At 34.7% G+C, this 16,599-nt stretch overlaps 2 long non-coding RNA genes, 11 other non-coding genes and 1 pseudogene across 13 annotated transcripts; all 14 read right to left on the bottom strand.

The window, feature by feature from the left end:
* Positions 1-240: 240 nt before the first annotated feature.
* Positions 241-309, bottom strand: LOC124231173 (small nucleolar RNA SNORD113/SNORD114 family). The gene has a single exon (XR_006886404.1). It is a non-coding gene; the product is annotated as a small nucleolar RNA SNORD113/SNORD114 family (small nucleolar RNA).
* Positions 310-681: 372 nt separating this feature from the next.
* Positions 682-3,132, bottom strand: LOC124231019 (uncharacterized). The gene is made up of 3 exons (XR_006886353.1): positions 3,065-3,132; positions 2,101-2,165; positions 682-737 (listed from the first exon to the last, which is right to left on the bottom strand). It is a non-coding gene; the product is annotated as an uncharacterized LOC124231019 (long non-coding RNA).
* On the bottom strand, positions 1,477-1,551 carry LOC124231226 (small nucleolar RNA SNORD113/SNORD114 family). The gene has a single exon (XR_006886450.1). It is a non-coding gene; the product is annotated as a small nucleolar RNA SNORD113/SNORD114 family (small nucleolar RNA).
* Positions 2,641-2,715, bottom strand: LOC124231219 (small nucleolar RNA SNORD113/SNORD114 family). Its single transcript, XR_006886443.1, has one exon. It is a non-coding gene; the product is annotated as a small nucleolar RNA SNORD113/SNORD114 family (small nucleolar RNA).
* A 558-nt stretch (positions 3,133-3,690) lies between the features above and the next one.
* On the bottom strand, positions 3,691-3,764 carry LOC124231210 (small nucleolar RNA SNORD113/SNORD114 family). Its single transcript, XR_006886434.1, has one exon. It is a non-coding gene; the product is annotated as a small nucleolar RNA SNORD113/SNORD114 family (small nucleolar RNA).
* A 295-nt stretch (positions 3,765-4,059) lies between these two features.
* LOC124231016 (uncharacterized) lies at positions 4,060-14,824 on the bottom strand. The gene is made up of 8 exons (XR_006886350.1): positions 14,783-14,824; positions 12,396-12,448; positions 10,407-10,519; positions 8,275-8,318; positions 6,899-6,969; positions 6,087-6,173; positions 5,032-5,112; positions 4,060-4,180 (listed from the first exon to the last, which is right to left on the bottom strand). It is a non-coding gene; the product is annotated as an uncharacterized LOC124231016 (long non-coding RNA).
* On the bottom strand, positions 4,615-4,689 carry LOC124231204 (small nucleolar RNA SNORD113/SNORD114 family). Its single transcript, XR_006886429.1, has one exon. It is a non-coding gene; the product is annotated as a small nucleolar RNA SNORD113/SNORD114 family (small nucleolar RNA).
* LOC124231196 (small nucleolar RNA SNORD113/SNORD114 family) lies at positions 5,698-5,769 on the bottom strand. The gene has a single exon (XR_006886421.1). It is a non-coding gene; the product is annotated as a small nucleolar RNA SNORD113/SNORD114 family (small nucleolar RNA).
* Positions 6,475-6,549, bottom strand: LOC124231198 (small nucleolar RNA SNORD113/SNORD114 family). The gene has a single exon (XR_006886423.1). It is a non-coding gene; the product is annotated as a small nucleolar RNA SNORD113/SNORD114 family (small nucleolar RNA).
* Positions 7,667-7,741, bottom strand: LOC124231225 (small nucleolar RNA SNORD113/SNORD114 family). Its single transcript, XR_006886449.1, has one exon. It is a non-coding gene; the product is annotated as a small nucleolar RNA SNORD113/SNORD114 family (small nucleolar RNA).
* LOC124231240 (small nucleolar RNA SNORD113/SNORD114 family) lies at positions 9,560-9,632 on the bottom strand. The gene has a single exon (XR_006886462.1). It is a non-coding gene; the product is annotated as a small nucleolar RNA SNORD113/SNORD114 family (small nucleolar RNA).
* LOC124231237 (small nucleolar RNA SNORD113/SNORD114 family) lies at positions 11,730-11,803 on the bottom strand. The gene has a single exon (XR_006886460.1). It is a non-coding gene; the product is annotated as a small nucleolar RNA SNORD113/SNORD114 family (small nucleolar RNA).
* On the bottom strand, positions 14,029-14,104 carry LOC124231239 (uncharacterized; annotated as a pseudogene).
* Positions 14,825-16,150: 1,326 nt separating the features above from the next.
* On the bottom strand, positions 16,151-16,225 carry LOC124231170 (small nucleolar RNA SNORD113/SNORD114 family). Its single transcript, XR_006886401.1, has one exon. It is a non-coding gene; the product is annotated as a small nucleolar RNA SNORD113/SNORD114 family (small nucleolar RNA).
* Between the last annotated feature and the right edge of the window lie 374 nt (positions 16,226-16,599).

Raw genomic sequence — 16,599 nt, 5'->3', positions numbered from 1 at the left:
TTCAGTATTTTCAGCACATTTTAATTGTCTCATTGCCTCACCACATATATGAAGAGTGCATATGCTGCATGCTCTTCACCTGTACTTTTTTATATTTGTACACTGATTCTTAAATCGATCATTTATGACAAGAGAATCAAAATCCATGAAGACCAGCTACGAAAACGATCCTTTTACATTCCCAAAATCAGTCTATGGGGTCACTTCAAACAGAGGCAATAAACTACGCTTCTTTTTGTGTCAGACCTCAGAGTTCAAAACATATAGTATTCATCATCCGTGACTCCTACGCCACCAGCCGTAGGTCCATATTTTCGCCTCTTTTTCTCCATTCTCTTATATATTATTTCACTGATTAATTCCTTAATTTACTAATATTAATTTTAAAACCCCATAATTCACACAAAAAAATGAAGAATAAGAACCTTGAATATTCTACATCTGCCTAGAAAATCATTTATCACATTGATATATCTCTTTCATTAATTATCCTTAATCTATCTTAGATGGATTAATAAATATAACACTTGGTAATAATCCCATATGTATCATTGGCCATGGTTGGCCTTTTGAATAATATTCACACTTTTAATAATACAGCAAGTGCCCTTATTAAAAAACCTGTCAAATGAAGACACGATCTTTATTACTCACGTTGTGCTCCATGCACCTAACACACAGAGCCAACAAAGAGGGTGCAGCCGTGAAAGAATTCTTCCATCAGCTCCACTATGTCCCTTCGGAGGACATAAAGCAGAACAGATGATGAAAAAAACACTGAGGCCTCATCTGAACGGATCCTTCTTTTCTATATTTCATTTATTCAGTTATTTAGGTATTTATTTTTCATAACATAGATTCTTTTCTCTTAATGAAAAGAGCAACCTCAAATTTGAGACTGATCTAGAAAATAAAATTTACTCTTATTTATCACAGTCTATGTGATCCTTAGTCAAAGAGGTGGTACTCTTAATCCATTTCTTTCTTTCTTTCTTTCTTTTCTTTTGCTGAGTAAGATTTGCCCTGCAGTAACATCCATTGCCAATCCTCCTCTTTTTGCTTGAGGAAGATTGTCCCTGAGCTAACATCTATGCCAACCTTCCTCTATTTTGTATGTGGGTCACCACCACATCACTGATGTGGGTCTGAACCCACAAACCTGGGCCGCCGAGTGGAGAGCACAAACTTAACCACTAGGCCACACGTCCAGCCCCAATCCCTTTAGTTCTTAAGGAGTATCACTGTTTCAATTTTTAGCAATAATAATTCTTGCCTCACCACATATATTCACACTTGGACAATACTTCACTGTGTTCTTATCTATTTATTTATATTTCTTTAATGGTTTTCATTGATCCATTAATAATAACAAATCTAAATCAATGAATACAGGTTAAGAACATGATTTTTGTATATTTCTAATATCTATCTACAGGACGCTTTCCAAAAGAGGGATGTGGTTAATTATGTTTTGTGTTGGACCTCAGAGTTCCAGGCACATCTTATTCACCATCCATGACCCATATGCCACTTGTCATCATCATTGGTTCAGGTTTGGGTCTCTTCTTCTTCATTCATTTCTTTATTTGTATCAAATAAATCATTAATTAATTAATAATAATAAAATGAACATATAATTCACAAAATTCAAGAACAAGATCTTTGAATACCCCTAACATTTCTCTATAGAATCATTTCCCATACGGACTGATTCTCTTTCATTAATTGACCTCAACGTTGCACAGTATTTATTCATCAACATGCTTCATATCATATTTATCATTGGACCATAGTTAACTTTTTTATTATGTTTAATATGTTTCAATAATTCAATGAATACCTTTAAACAAATAACCCAATCTAAGACAACAACTTTGACTACAGTCAGGTGTCACTTAACAATGGGGATACATTCTGAGAAATGCATCATTAAGCAGTTTTGTCCTGGTGTAAACATCATAGGTGAACTTACACAAACCTAGATGGAATAGCCTACTACACACCTAGGCTACGTGGTATTAATCTTACAGGACCACTCTCATATATGTGGTCAGTTGTTGACTGAAAAATGGTTATGTGACACATGACTGTATTACTCACCTTGGTCTCTTTCCAACAGAGGCAACATGAAGATCTTGATCGTGACAGAAGCTCTCGCCTCCATTCTGAATAGTACCAAGCAGAGAAAGAGATAAAAAGATTGAGATATTGTCTCCATTGATCCACACTTTCCACCATTCATATACATAGTCATTTAGGTATTAATTAATTATCGTTACATTTATTTCTTTTTCCCTTACTAAAACAAACATCAAACTTGCAACTTCCTGAGATCAATAATTGACCATCACTTATCACTTTCTATATCATCCTTAGTCAAAAATGGAAAATACACTTGACCCATTTATTATCCATTCTAACTTATATTATTTCTCCTTACTACATATTTAAGTAATGAATAATATTTAACCCTCTTTATCTTTATTCATTTGTATATTTGCTTATTCTGACATTGATACTACTTTAGTAACATTTTTAAAAATTCATGAACACAAGGAATAAGGACAAAGTCCTTACATACGCCTGACATCTGTCTATAGGAACACTTCCAACAGAGGGAATGGACCTGATTTCTTTGCATTGGACCTCAGAGTTCCAGACGCGTAGAATTCATTGTATATGACACATATGCCATCGGTCGTCATCATTGGTCCAGGCTTGGGTCTCTTTTTCTTCATTAAATCTATATTTGTTTACTGATCAATTTACTAAGTTATTAACACTAATAAAATAAATATCTGTGAATCAAAAAAACTCAAGGACAAGATGCTTAAGTATTTCTAGCATCTGTCTATAGAATCTTTGCCACACTGAATAAACTTACTTCATTAATCATCTTCATTGTGGCAAATACTGATTAATCAACATAATGTCTCATGTCAATGCCATATTTGTCATGGAGCCATGTTTGGCCTTCTTTGAATATATTTAATAATTTTTATTATTAGACTGAATATCCTGTATAAACCACCTCAACCAAGAGAAGAATCTGACCATTACTCACATTGGTCTCCACGCTCGTGCACAGGGGCATCGATGGAGCTCCTGATCATGGCCAAACGCTTAAATAAGTTCAGGTGTCTATTCTGAGGAGTACAAAGCAGAACAGATAATGACAAGATTGAGATATTCTCTACTGATGCATACATTCCACCTTCATTTAGTAAGTTATTTATGAATATAGCAAATTGGGGACATATTCATTACTTTTATCTTAAAAAATTGAACAATAGTGAACCTAACACTAACTCAGAACAAGAACTTAAACCATTATTCATTGCCTATATCATACTTAGCTGAAGAGGTAAGACACGTGAACCATTTACATTTCTTAGCGAACTTCAGCATTCTCAGTAAATGTTCATTGTTTCATCACCTCAGCACATACATTAAGAGTGGACGTGCTCCACCCCCTTCATTACCTTTTACGCTATTTATACTTCTACACTTAACTTTTAACTATTTATGCCTTTACAGTGATGGTTTCTTTGGGCCATTTTTTTACAGTAAAATCAAACTTCAGAAACACAAACCAAGAAAATTGGTTTTTATTTTCTATATTTTTTATTTTCGTAATGTATGTCTATAATATCATGTCAAACAGAGGCAATAAATTATATTTCTTTTTTGTTGGACCTCAGAGTTTCAGACACGTAATATTCATCATCCATGACTCATACGCACCAGTCGTCATCATTGGTCCATATGTGGGCCTCTTTTTCTTCACTCTCATCTGCATAAGTTTACTCATTAATTCACTAATTCACTAACATTAATTTTTAAAACTCACTGATTCACAAAACCCCAAGAATAAAAGCAATATTCTGCATCTGCCTATAGTATCATTTGCACATTGCTATGTCTTTCATTACCATCAATGTTTCATGTATGGATTAATAAATATAACACTGCAGACCAAACTCATATTTAGCATTCATGATAGTTTGTGTCTTGGATTATATTTCACACTTTTAACAATACAGTGAATACCGGGGGAAAGAAACCTCTGAAACAAAGGCATGAACTTTATTACTTACACTGGTCTCTATACTCATTACACAGAGGCAACTGTCGAGCATGTGATCATAGAAGATGCTTAAACCCACTCGAGAGCATCCATCTGAGGAGTACAGAGCAGAGCAGATGATATGGAAACTTGAGACCGTCTTCTAAATTGGTCCTTGTTTTGCTCATTTTGTTTACTCAGTCATAAAGGTATTTATTATTTTTCATAATTTAGATACATATATAAGCATAAATATAAGTATGATATGATCCTTAGAAAAAGAGGTAACACCGTTGGTCCATTTATTTCTTAACATGCATCAGCTTATATTAATAATATATCTTGCCTCACCACACATATTCATAGGCAGACAAGGCTTCATCTTTGTTTTTTTAATTTATATATTTATTGGTTCTACCATTGATCCATTTATATTAATAATATAGAAATCTATGAATCCAAGATTACAAGAACAATATCCTTGAATATTCCTAGCATGGATCCATGGGGTCACTTGTGAGAGAAGAAACACTAGATTTTGTTTTATCTTGGACCTCAGACTTCCAGACACGTAGCATTCATCGTTCATGACTCGTACGCCACCAGTCATCATCATTGGTCCAGATCTGGGCCTCTTTTTCTCCATTCCTATCTACATTTGTTCAATGATTAATTCATCAATTGACTAATAGTAATTAAATAAATATCTATGAATCACAAAACTCAAGGACAAGAGCCTTCAGTGTCTTTATCATTTTTCTTTAGAATCATTGCCTAATCTCTTTCATTGATCATCCTCACTGTTGTAAAGATAGATTAATCAACATAATGTTTCATATATTTCCATTTTAATCACTGGACCATGGGTGGTCTTTTATCTTATATTGAGTACTTTTTAAAAATATTACAGAGAATATCCTAAACAAACCACCCAAAGTAAGATGAGAACACTGACTATTACTCACGTTGGTTTCCATGCTCCTACAGACAAATATAGAGATTGTTGACCAAGGCATAATTCTTAAATCAGCTTCGATGTGTTCATTCTAAAAAGTATAAAGCAGAGTAGATGATAACATGATTGCGATATTTTATTGATCCTTCTTTCTACATTATTCAGTGTTTAAGTTATACATTAATTTTGGGTATTTTTCCTTAAGAAAAATAGACAACATTGAAATTTCCACTAACCCAAAACAAGGATATGGCCATTACTTATACTATCTATAACATCCTTAGCTAGAGCTAATACCCTTGAGCCATTTATTTCTTAACTGACTTAGTGTTTCAATATTTATTAATATTATCTCTTGCCTTACTGCATTTGTTCATGACTGGACACTGCTTCGCCCTTTCCATCTTTATTTATTCATATTTGGGCACTGATTCTTTAATCGATGCATTTACTATACAGTCAGGCATCACTTAACGACAAAGGTACATTCTGGAAAATGTGTTCTTAATCGATTTTGTCATTGTGTGAACATCACAAAACGTCCTTCTGTGGTGCATGACTGTAAGAGAAGCAAAGTCCATGAACACAAAGACCCCAGAAGAAAATCCGTGTGAAATCCTAAACCTGTCTATGGGATCATTTCCAAGAGAGGCAATAAATCAAATTTCTTTTGATACTGGACCTCAGAGTTCCAGACACGTATTCATCATCCATGACTCATACGCCACCAGTGGTCATCATTGGTCCAGGTTTGGCCTTTTTTTCCCCTCTCTCATCTACCTTTGTTTATTAATTAATTTACCAATTTATCTAATAGTAATAAAATAAATACCTATGCAGCACAAAAAAAAACAAAACACAGGCCTTGAGTAGTCCTACATCTGTCTACAGAATCACTTGCTACATAGATATGTCTCTGTCATTAATCATCCTCAAAGTTTCATGTAGGAATTAATCAATATAATGCTACCTATCACATCCATATTTATCGATGGACCATGGTTGGCTTTCTTTGATTATATTTCATACTTTTCAAACACAGAGTGTATATCCGCAAAAACTCACATTTGTTTCTATGTGCCAAACACAGAGAGACAACCAGACATCTTGTCACCACAGAAGAATCCTTAAACCACCTCCAGTGCACCCATTCTGAGAAATACAAAACACAAAAGGAGATTAAAAAAAAAAAAAAACTGAGAGACCTTATCTGCATGGACTTTGCTCTCTGCATTTCATTTACTCAGCCACTTAAGTATTTATTAATTTTCATAATTTACAATGCTTCACTTATTCATATTAATTTATTTATATTTGTTTATGGATTCTTTCATTGATCTATTTATACTAATAGAATCAAAATCTATGAACACAAAAACCAAGAACATGGTCTTTGTATGTTACTAATATCTGTCAATATGGTCATTTCCAACAGAGGACATTCCGTATTGTGTTGGACCTCAGAGTTCCCGACACGTAGTATTCATCATTCATGACTCATACGCCACCAGTCATCATCATTGGTCCAGACTCAGCCCTCTTTTTCTTCACTCACTTCTACATTTCTTTCCTGATTAACTTACCAATAGAGCAATAACTATAAAATAAACATCGGTGAATCAAAACACTTGAAATCAGGACCCTTCAGTATCTCTAACATTCATCAATAGAATCATTTCCCTTGTCAAATATGTATTTCATTTCTCATCTATATTATTGCAAATACCAATTAATCAATAAGATGTTCCATGTCAATTCCATATTTATCATGGGGCCATGGTTGGCCTTTTTTATTATTTTTAATTATTTTCTAATATTACAGTTAATATCCTAAACAAATCACCAAAAACAAGACAAGAACTTTGACCATTACTCACACTCATCTCCATTCTCCTACATATGGAGCTCCCGATCACGGAAGATGCTTCAATCAGCTCGACTGCCCACCCTGAGACGTAAAAGCAGAATAGATTTTTAAAAACTGACCTTATCTCCATTAACCCTTGCATATCACCTTTCATTAAGTCAGTAATTTAGGTATTTACTAATTGGGGGTAATATCTATTAATATTTCTCTTAAGAAGATGAACATCAAACTTGGCAGTAAGGCAGAACAAGAACAATGATTAGAACTTTCTGTGTAATCATTAGTCAAAGAAGTAACACCTTTGAACCACGTCTTCTTTGTTTCTCCCCAAAGCCCCAGTACGCAGTTGTACGTCCTAGTTCCTACTTGTAAGTCCTTCTAGTTGCTCTGTGTGGGATGCTGCCAGAGTTTGGCCTGATGGGCAGCGCGCAGGTCCGCACCCAGGAACGGATCTGGTGAACCCCAGGCCGCCAAAGTGGGGCACACGAACTTAACCACTATGCCACCAGGCCAGCCCCTGAACCCTGCCTCTCCTAATCGACTCAGTGTTTTTGACATATATTAATCGAATCTCTTACTTCATGACGTATTTTCATAATTGGACAATGCTTTATTTATTTATATTTCTGTATGATTTTTTCATAATTTTAATATATCCAGTGATAATAATAGAGTCAGAATCCATGAACACAAAGACAAGAACATGATCCCTGTGTATTCTTAATATTATCTATAGGATCACTTCCAACAGAGGCAGGAGACTAGGTTTTCTTTTGTGTTGGACCTCAGAGTTCCAGACATGTAGTATTCATCCTCCAAGACTCATACTCCACCAGTCATCATCCCTGGTTCAGAAGTGGCCCTCATTATTGTCAATCACGTCTACATGTTTTTATTGATTAATTCATCAATCCACTAATAATAATAAAATTAATGCTTAGAGGTCATGAAAATTTGAAACAATATTCTTAAATATCTCTAACATTTCTCTATGGAATTGCTTTCCACTGACTATATATATATATACACCTTTCATTAATTAGCCACAATGTTTCCTATATAGATTCATTAATATAATACTTCATATTAACCCCATTTTACTATTTGAATGTGACTAAACTATGTCTTTATAGAGATTTAAATCAATTGTGACTCAAAATTAAAATTGAATAATACATTTTATATTAATTAATGAATAATTAAATGTGAAAATGAATAAAATGGTCTTGCTTTTCCTCTTTAGTTGACCAGAGATGTGCTGAATCGGCCCATGCGTGACCTTCATTCATTTATTTGTATCTGTATTCATTGATTCCCTTTCAATAATGGAGTTAAGACCCACGACAAGCCAACAAACGAGGAGCAACTACTGTGACTGTTACTTACATAAGATTCTACACTCCTTAACTGAATCACGGTGCGCCCATTCTCTGGAGTATAAAGCAAATATAATAGTAGATGAGATTAGACTAGGTAAATAGATAGAACAGCCTTGATTTAGATTTTTTCAAATTGAGTTCAAGGCAACAATAATTGATTAGGAATAAACCTTAGTGCTTGCTGCATATTAAAACTCTGAAAGACATACTTATTGATTGAACAATTGATTTGACTATTAAATTTAACTGATATAACGAACACTTTTGAAAGCAACACCAGACAAAGGAATAAGAACTATTGCACATGCCTGTTTCTATGGCCCCTCCCGAGCCCAGTAAGAGCCATATGTTCTTTCTAAATGAGCTTTGCTTGGAAAGAATTAGATTAATCTGAGTCCTAAATTCGAGCACATTCGCAGCAATGGTCCACGTTTGCCCGCCTTTATCTATGTATGTATGTATTTGGTTAGACATGGAGTCATTTATCTTGCATTTTTCAAAGAAACTCTTACCAAAAAGCCAGAAAGAGGAATCCTATGTAAACACACTCAACAAGAGCCTAGGTCTGTTTTCTTTGTCTGGAGAGCAATTGTGTAGAACTACATTCATCGCTCGCCTTGTTTCCTAACACGCGCTCCTCACTGGTCCACGCTTTGCCTTCCTTCAAATAATTGATTAAAATATTAACTTATCTTTTATATATTTGTAATATTTGCAACTCCACGGAAACAAGACAATATTAATGCCTGTCCATATGCTCATTACGTGCAGGAAAAAGATCAGATGATTTTTCCTTATCTTTTTTAAACTAAAAAATAGTGAAGATGATTGGATTAATCATAACTGGTAACGTGACAGATTCTCAACATAGGCCAGGGTGTAAGCCCTCTCTTAATTATGTATTTAATCAATAATTAAACGTTTTGCCCTTCTCTTAATAAAACAAAAAACCAACAACCCAACCCAGAAAAACAACATGGGCTCTTACATCCGTTTATCTCAGCGCTCCTTACCCCAAAGGCTCAGCTTTAATCAATTTCTTTTACTAGAACTCAGTGCTTCAGAAATGGATTGATAATGATTTTTATATTACCTATATTACATTACATACTCTCATATTTGGCTCAGGAATAATTCTTTTTGTCTTCATTCATTTATACATTTCTTAATTTATTCATGCTTTGATTTACTGAAAATACAATACACAGAAGCCCAAGAACAAACTTTTGAATATTTTTAACTCCTAGAATAAGCTCACTTCCCATAGAGATAACAAGAGGAATCTTTCCGTAATGGACCTCAGAGTCACAGGGTTTAATCAAAATCCTTGATTTCAGACACCCCAGGGTACTCATCATTGATCCAGGCTAAGCAATCTTTTTCTTCATTTACACTTTGTTTATTGATCCATTCATTGATCCACTAACAGCAATAAAATCAATATCTATGAATAAAAATAAAAAGCCAAGAACAAGATCCTTGAATATGACCAAGATCTGTTTATAGGCTCTCTTCCCATAAACTAGATCTTTTCTCGATAGACTTGATCTCTTTATGCAGTGGCCCTCAATGACGTATGTATGGATCAATGAACATTCTTGCTTCATACACACCCTATTTCAACTATCTTCCATCTTGCTATGCACTCCTCCATCGACGAGGAGTTTTCCGATAGAACTTTGCCTGATAATGTGAATGTGTTATAACTGCGCTGTACAATTCGGTCACCATTAGCCACCCGTAGCTCCTAAGTACTTGAAATGTGGCTAGTGCAACTGAGGAACCCAAGTGAAAATTCATTTAATTTCAATTATTTTAAATTTAAATAGCCACATGTGGTTAGCGGCAACCACATTGGACAGTGCAGCCCTAGATTTTATTACTAGATAAACGTTTAAATCAAATGTAGTACACACAGGTGGATTACTATCAGCTTTGAAAATGAACAGAATGTCTTCCATCTTATTCAAACCAAAATTCTATTAAAACGGATTAACCGTAATCTTTGTTTCGTAACACATTCATATCATCAGTCTATGTATGGCTTAATTTCAATAATTCAATAAACACTAATAAAAAATTTACCCCAACTGACAAGATCTTCTGACTATTATCTACATTAGTCATCAGATTCCATACCCACAAAGGTAACAGGTGAGATCTTCAGCAGCAGAGCCTGACTGAATCAGCCATGGGCTTCCTTCTGTGGAGTCCAATGCCAACATTTAGAAGAAGGAAGAGTCCAGGTTTAGCTTGATTTAAAGGACATTAGTTGTGTGGTATTAGGTTAATCATGAAGTTGATTCAAGTCTCACTTTCATCACTGACCCAAGAACAGCCCCCTTTATTTCCTGATGTGACTGCTAATTTTAAGTAACAATGAACACTGCCACGTTCATCATTCAAAAATAAGGACTATGATATTCTACATATCTGTCCACACAGTCCTGCCCGTGTAGGCAAGAGCCTAAATACTCTTTTTTTTAATGGACTCAATTCGTACAGAAATGGGTGAATTTAAATTTGTCATTCATGGCACATCCTCACCAAGATCTACGCTTGACCCTATTTATATGTTAACTCAATCGTTCATTGTTTTATTTATTCGTCTATGAAATGACTCATGGAATATTTGATCATATATTCAAATATACTAACACACAAACATACACAATGGTAAAGCCATGAACAACCTAGAATAGAAATGCCCCTTGTGTGTGTAAATGCCCAAACCTAAACTAGGAAGAGAGGATCAGTAGTACAGACAAAGATTAATCATTATTCTTGCGTCTTACAGGGCCATGTTTTGTCCCGTTTTTAACTACTGACTGTGATTAGGACATAATCTATTCACACGTAGTAATTTATCAATAACTGGGAATTAACTAACCTTAGGAAACTCGAATAATATTGCTCTGTCTCGATATGTCTATTACATTGCCCACAGAGATTCAAAAACCAAATGCTTTTCCTTGTTTTTAATAAAACGCAGTGAACAGAGGGAGATTAATAATAAGTCTTTTCATAAGGCATATTCTCAAGTTGAACTATGCTCATTCTTTTTCCAATTAAATAACTACTTAATAAATTATTTATTTACATAATTTTCCCTTCTCTAAAACAACCAACCAGCAAATAACCACCTACATCAAACAATAAAATTGAGTCTTATATATATCTGTCTATACACTCCTTCCAAAAGAGATATATGAATATATTTCACTGGAATTCAGTGCTACAGAAATGTTTAATAATAACCCATGCCTCATCATTGGCCAATGTACAACTTTCCTTATATTTACCCATTTTGACATTTCTTCATTCACTCATGCCTTGATTTACTTATAAAAATTAAATCCGTACTTATGAAATGTGTATGCCCAAGGTCAAGATGCCTGAAAGTTCTGAACTTCTGTGATAAGCTCATTTCCGTAGAGGAAGAAAGGAGGACACTTTTTAATAACGGACCTCAGAGTTCCAGATGGCTTTAATCAAAAGTTTTGATTCAGACACCCTCCAATCTCATCATTGGTCCAGGCCTGGCACTCCTCTTCTTCATGCATTTCTATCTTCACTTTCTCATGAATCACAGACTCCCGAGAACAAGGTCCTTGATTTAACTATGCTCTGTCTCTAGACTGATTTCTCCCAGAACTTTTACACTAGATCTCAGTGTAAACCTGGTTTCATAACAGTGCCCTCCCTAAAAACGATCCATGATCGGGCCATGTTCATTTAATTTATCCAATTTTAAACATGGTATAATAAACAACCAAAAACCACAATGGTACCCCGCTTCTAGAACACAGACAATATGTTCCACCTTCCAAGGGCTTCCTCTAAATAGCAAACAGCCTGGCTCTCTACCAATATGGAAATGCTTAAATCAACTGTGGCGCAGAAATAATATGAAATAGCAAACGGTTATGAAAATTAATTAACTGCCTTGCATCAATTTAAGAAATGAATCTCATTTGTGCTAACATGGGTTAATTCTACTCCTTGGCCCATAACGCATCCCCACTATTGGTCCATACTTGGTGTTATTGGACGTTCTTCTATTGAACTACCTCAGTGAGCTCATGTGAACAAACCATACAAACCAAGAAAAGAACCTTTGTTACTTACATTGTTCCTTACTCACAGAAGTAACAGTCAAGATCCCCATCAATGGACAATGACTGAATCCAATACAGAGTGTTCATTCAGGAGGAAAAGGTAGATTTTTAAAAGAACAAAAGTGTAAATTTAGATTTTTAAGTAGAAGTTATTTCTGCATTACTAGATCACTCGTTAACATAGGTAGGTGTCACATTTTCATCATCAATTCAAAAGTGGTATCCTTTTCATCTACTGACTTACTCAATTTGTAGTGTGAAAAAATAAAATGAAGACCTTCTAATCTACCACTCAACACAAGAACTCTAACTATTATTAATATCTGTCTATATGCCCCTATCACAGAGCAAAAAGGCCACATGATTTTTTAATGGGGAAAATTTTTGCAAAATGGGATGAATTTAAATTCTTGTTTCACAGAACAATCTGACCAATGGGCCATGCTTACTTCAATTCATGCATTTATCAATTAATGTGTTTATTCACCTTTTTAATAATTCTAAGAGTAATTTAATTATCTACTCTTTTTCCTACAGAAAATACAAAATGGGAAAGCCATCCGCTACTCAAAACTAAATATTATTACATGCAACTTTCTATGTTGGAACTGTCTGCACTGACGGCCCTTTCTGCAGTGACGGAAATGTTCTCCTTTAGCACTGCCCAATATGGTGGCCACTGGCCGCATAACGGCTTGAAATGTGGCTAGAGTTCCTGGGGAACTGAATTTTTATTTTCAATTAATTTGAATTTAAATGTTAATAACAAGATGTGTTTAGAGAGTGAGGTCTACCCGATGCTTCCCTAAAGAAGGGCGGGCCGGGGTCTTTTTATTTAGGTAGACTGCAAGAGAGCAGAACAGGAGTAACCGTGCTCCCTTATAGATTATCCATGCTCCTCACTGGCCCATGGCTTATGTTCTTTTAAATGATGGATTGAGATATGAAATTATTCTTTTACTCACTTATACTAGCACCAATACTGGTGAACCCTAAGGATGCGGGACAAGAACACTGAGTGACACTAAATCTACTCATTGGTTTATCACCCACAGAAATCACCAACAAAATGCACTTACAATTTTCTTTTTAAATAAAAATCAATGAACACAAGGATTTGTAATTAGTATATTCACATTTTCAATGTTCATGCTTAGAAGTTTTCCATGTTTTAATAACTATTTAATCATTTGTATTTTATTTTTTATTATTGATTATATTAATTTAAATAATTATTAAAATAATTTTATACTAATGTATTTATCATGATTCGTTATATTATTATTGACTATATTATATTAAGTATTATTGATTATTACGCAATTATATAAATTTTTTGTCCCTTTTAGAAATAAGACATCCCACCAACTCACCACTAACCCAGAATAACAACACTGATATGCCCAAAGGAGGAACAGCCTTAGTCTATTTCACTTGAACTCAGAAGCATATTAACAATGATCCGTGGTTCATTAGCTCCTTTCATAATTGGATAAGGGGTAGCCTTCCTCCTTATTTATACTTTAGTTATGCATGCATTGATTTACTTATCATAATACAATCCATATTCATGAACAAAAGGTTAAGAATACAATCCTCGGATATTTCTAACTTTCTCTATAAGCACATTTCCCATAGATGCAATGGACCTCAGAGTTACAGACTGGGTTTAATCAAGTATTTTATTCAGATGCCCCACGCATACTCATCATTGATCCAGACTTGGTATTCTGTGCCTTCATTTAACATATTGTTCTTGAATTATTCATTGATTCATTAATAATAATGCAATCAATGTCCATGAATAAGGAAAATAAAACCAAGATCCTCAAAGATATGAATATGTCTGTGCAAGTTAACTTCTCGCAGAGCTGGAGGACTAGCCCCCTTTGTGCCGTGCACCCCAGCATTGCAAATATGAATAATCCATGTCTTTGCATCACATCAATTCCATATTAGTCATTGGTCCATGCTTGGACCTCTTTCATTTAACAGTCATATTTTAAAGATGGTATGCTGAACTGCCATTTTATAACACAACTAAGAAAAAGGCAAAATTTTCCATTTTCTTATGTTCTCCTCTTCAATGGATTCATAATCTCCAACAATATCAATGGAGAAGCATTCAAAGCTATCATGGTATAAAAATAAAATAGAGTATTAAAATGTTCTGAAAATGACTGAAACGCTTTCCATATTCTTTGACCTAAGGAATTCAGTCATGCTGAAATGGATTAATCATAATTCCGAATTCACATACATTCTAATCATTGGTCAATGCATGACCACGACCACATTTGAATTGTTCGTGTATGTAGCCATTCATTCCCTCAAAACATCTCAGTGAGAACCTTGACGAAGCCCCAAGCAAGAACATGAACTTTGATTATTGCTTACATTGACCTCTTTTTACCCAAAGAGGTAAAAGGCAAGATCTTCACCACGAGATGACAACCAAATCTGGTAGAGTGCATTCACTCTGAGGAGTAAAAAGCAAATTTTAAAAAGAATCAGTCTACATTTAGCTATTTCAAGCGAGCAATAATCAAGTAACCATAAAGCTTGGTTTGCATCCTATTCTCAACATTTGGAAAGAGAGAGCTCTACTTCGTATTTACTAACTTGTACAATTTTTATTTTAAATAATATCATGAACACCATTAAATCTAGCAGTAAACAGGAGAAAAATAACCCTAATTATTAGGAATATCTGTCTGTACTTGCTACTCACAGAGGCAAGAGCCGAGATCATCTTTTGTGTTGAATGTTACTTGTGCAGAATTGGATCCTGGGGCGAGTCAATTCATGGCACAATCTCACCAATGGTCCAAGCATGACCCTACTTGATGTATTTATTAATTCACTCACGAATTGCTTCATTTCATGGCATTATAAGACCATCCCTTCATTTTTCTATAAGAATTCCCAGAAGTTTAAACAACCATCAACACAGAACTGAAACACTATTATTTACAAATGTCTATATGGACCACTGGAAAGGCCTAGAACTGTGTCTTCCTATGGATATCAGCTGTGCAAAATACGATGAATCATGATCTTTACATCTAATTACATGCTTTCCATTGGTGCACTGTTGGCCAATTTTAAAAGAAATTGATCGAAATATAAATGTATACATGTGTTCACTTATAATTAGACCAATATATGTGAGCTCATCCGCACTGGATAAGTACCTTGAATAATATTTACATTTGTCTTTATGTCATTATGCAAAAGAATAGTGCAAAAAAAAATAACAAACTGGTTCCTTTAATGTTTGTTTGCCTAGAAAAAGTTGCATGAAACAAGTGCATTAATTATAAGTGTTGTTGTATAAAACAGTGTCATCACTGCTCCATGCTCTCCCTCTCAATTATATAGTTCATTCAATCAACTATTTAGGCAAATGTATTTCCCTTTCCTTAATAAAATGATCAATTGGCAATCGGCCCCAACACGGAACAAAAACATTGACTTTAATGTACAGATGACCACATGCTCCTTACCAAAGTGGTAAGAGGCTTGCCTATTAATTTATTGGGACTAAGAATCTGAAAATTGCTTTAATAATTATCTATGTTTCCTTGCATGCCTTAAAAAGCAGTGCACACGTCTCTCTCTTATTCTTCATTCATTGATATATTTCTTTATATGTGGGCTAATTTTATTTTAATAATGCAATTCATACCCCAAACCACAAAAGCCCAAGAATAAGGTACTGTAGGCTCATTTCCCACAAAGAGAATAATGAGGTGTCTCTTTGTAATGGACCTCAGAGATGCAGACGGGTTTAATCAAAATTCTTGTTTCAGAAACCCCATGACATTCATCACTGGTCCATGCTAGGAAATTATTTTCATCTATTAATTTTCTGATTCACAAATAAAACAATCACAAAATTCCAAAAACAAGACCCTTGAATTTTAGGCTTTTGTCCCGCAGAGCTAATGGCTACATGTCTTTTGTAACAGCTCTCGAAGCTGCACACGTGGATGGTCAACACGCCCGCTTTGTATTAAACCCACATTCAGCATTGCTTCCTGTGTGTCCCGTTTTTATTTAATTCAACCACATGTCAGAGATGATTCAATGAAAAATAATGAAACCACCATCTTCAATCACCTCTGGGCTGCACCCGGAGAGTCATCAGCCAGCTCCATCCATATGGGAATACGAAATAAACCAAGGCAGAAAATAAGGAATAATATTAAACT

The sequence above is a fragment of the Equus quagga genome, chromosome 20 (genome assembly GCF_021613505.1).
Source record: "Equus quagga isolate Etosha38 chromosome 20, UCLA_HA_Equagga_1.0, whole genome shotgun sequence".
In the NCBI taxonomy this organism is placed as follows: Eukaryota; Metazoa; Chordata; class Mammalia; order Perissodactyla; family Equidae; genus Equus; species Equus quagga.
The sequence above is the reverse complement of the archived record's forward strand: the minus strand, read 5'-3'. Positions and strand labels throughout refer to the sequence as shown.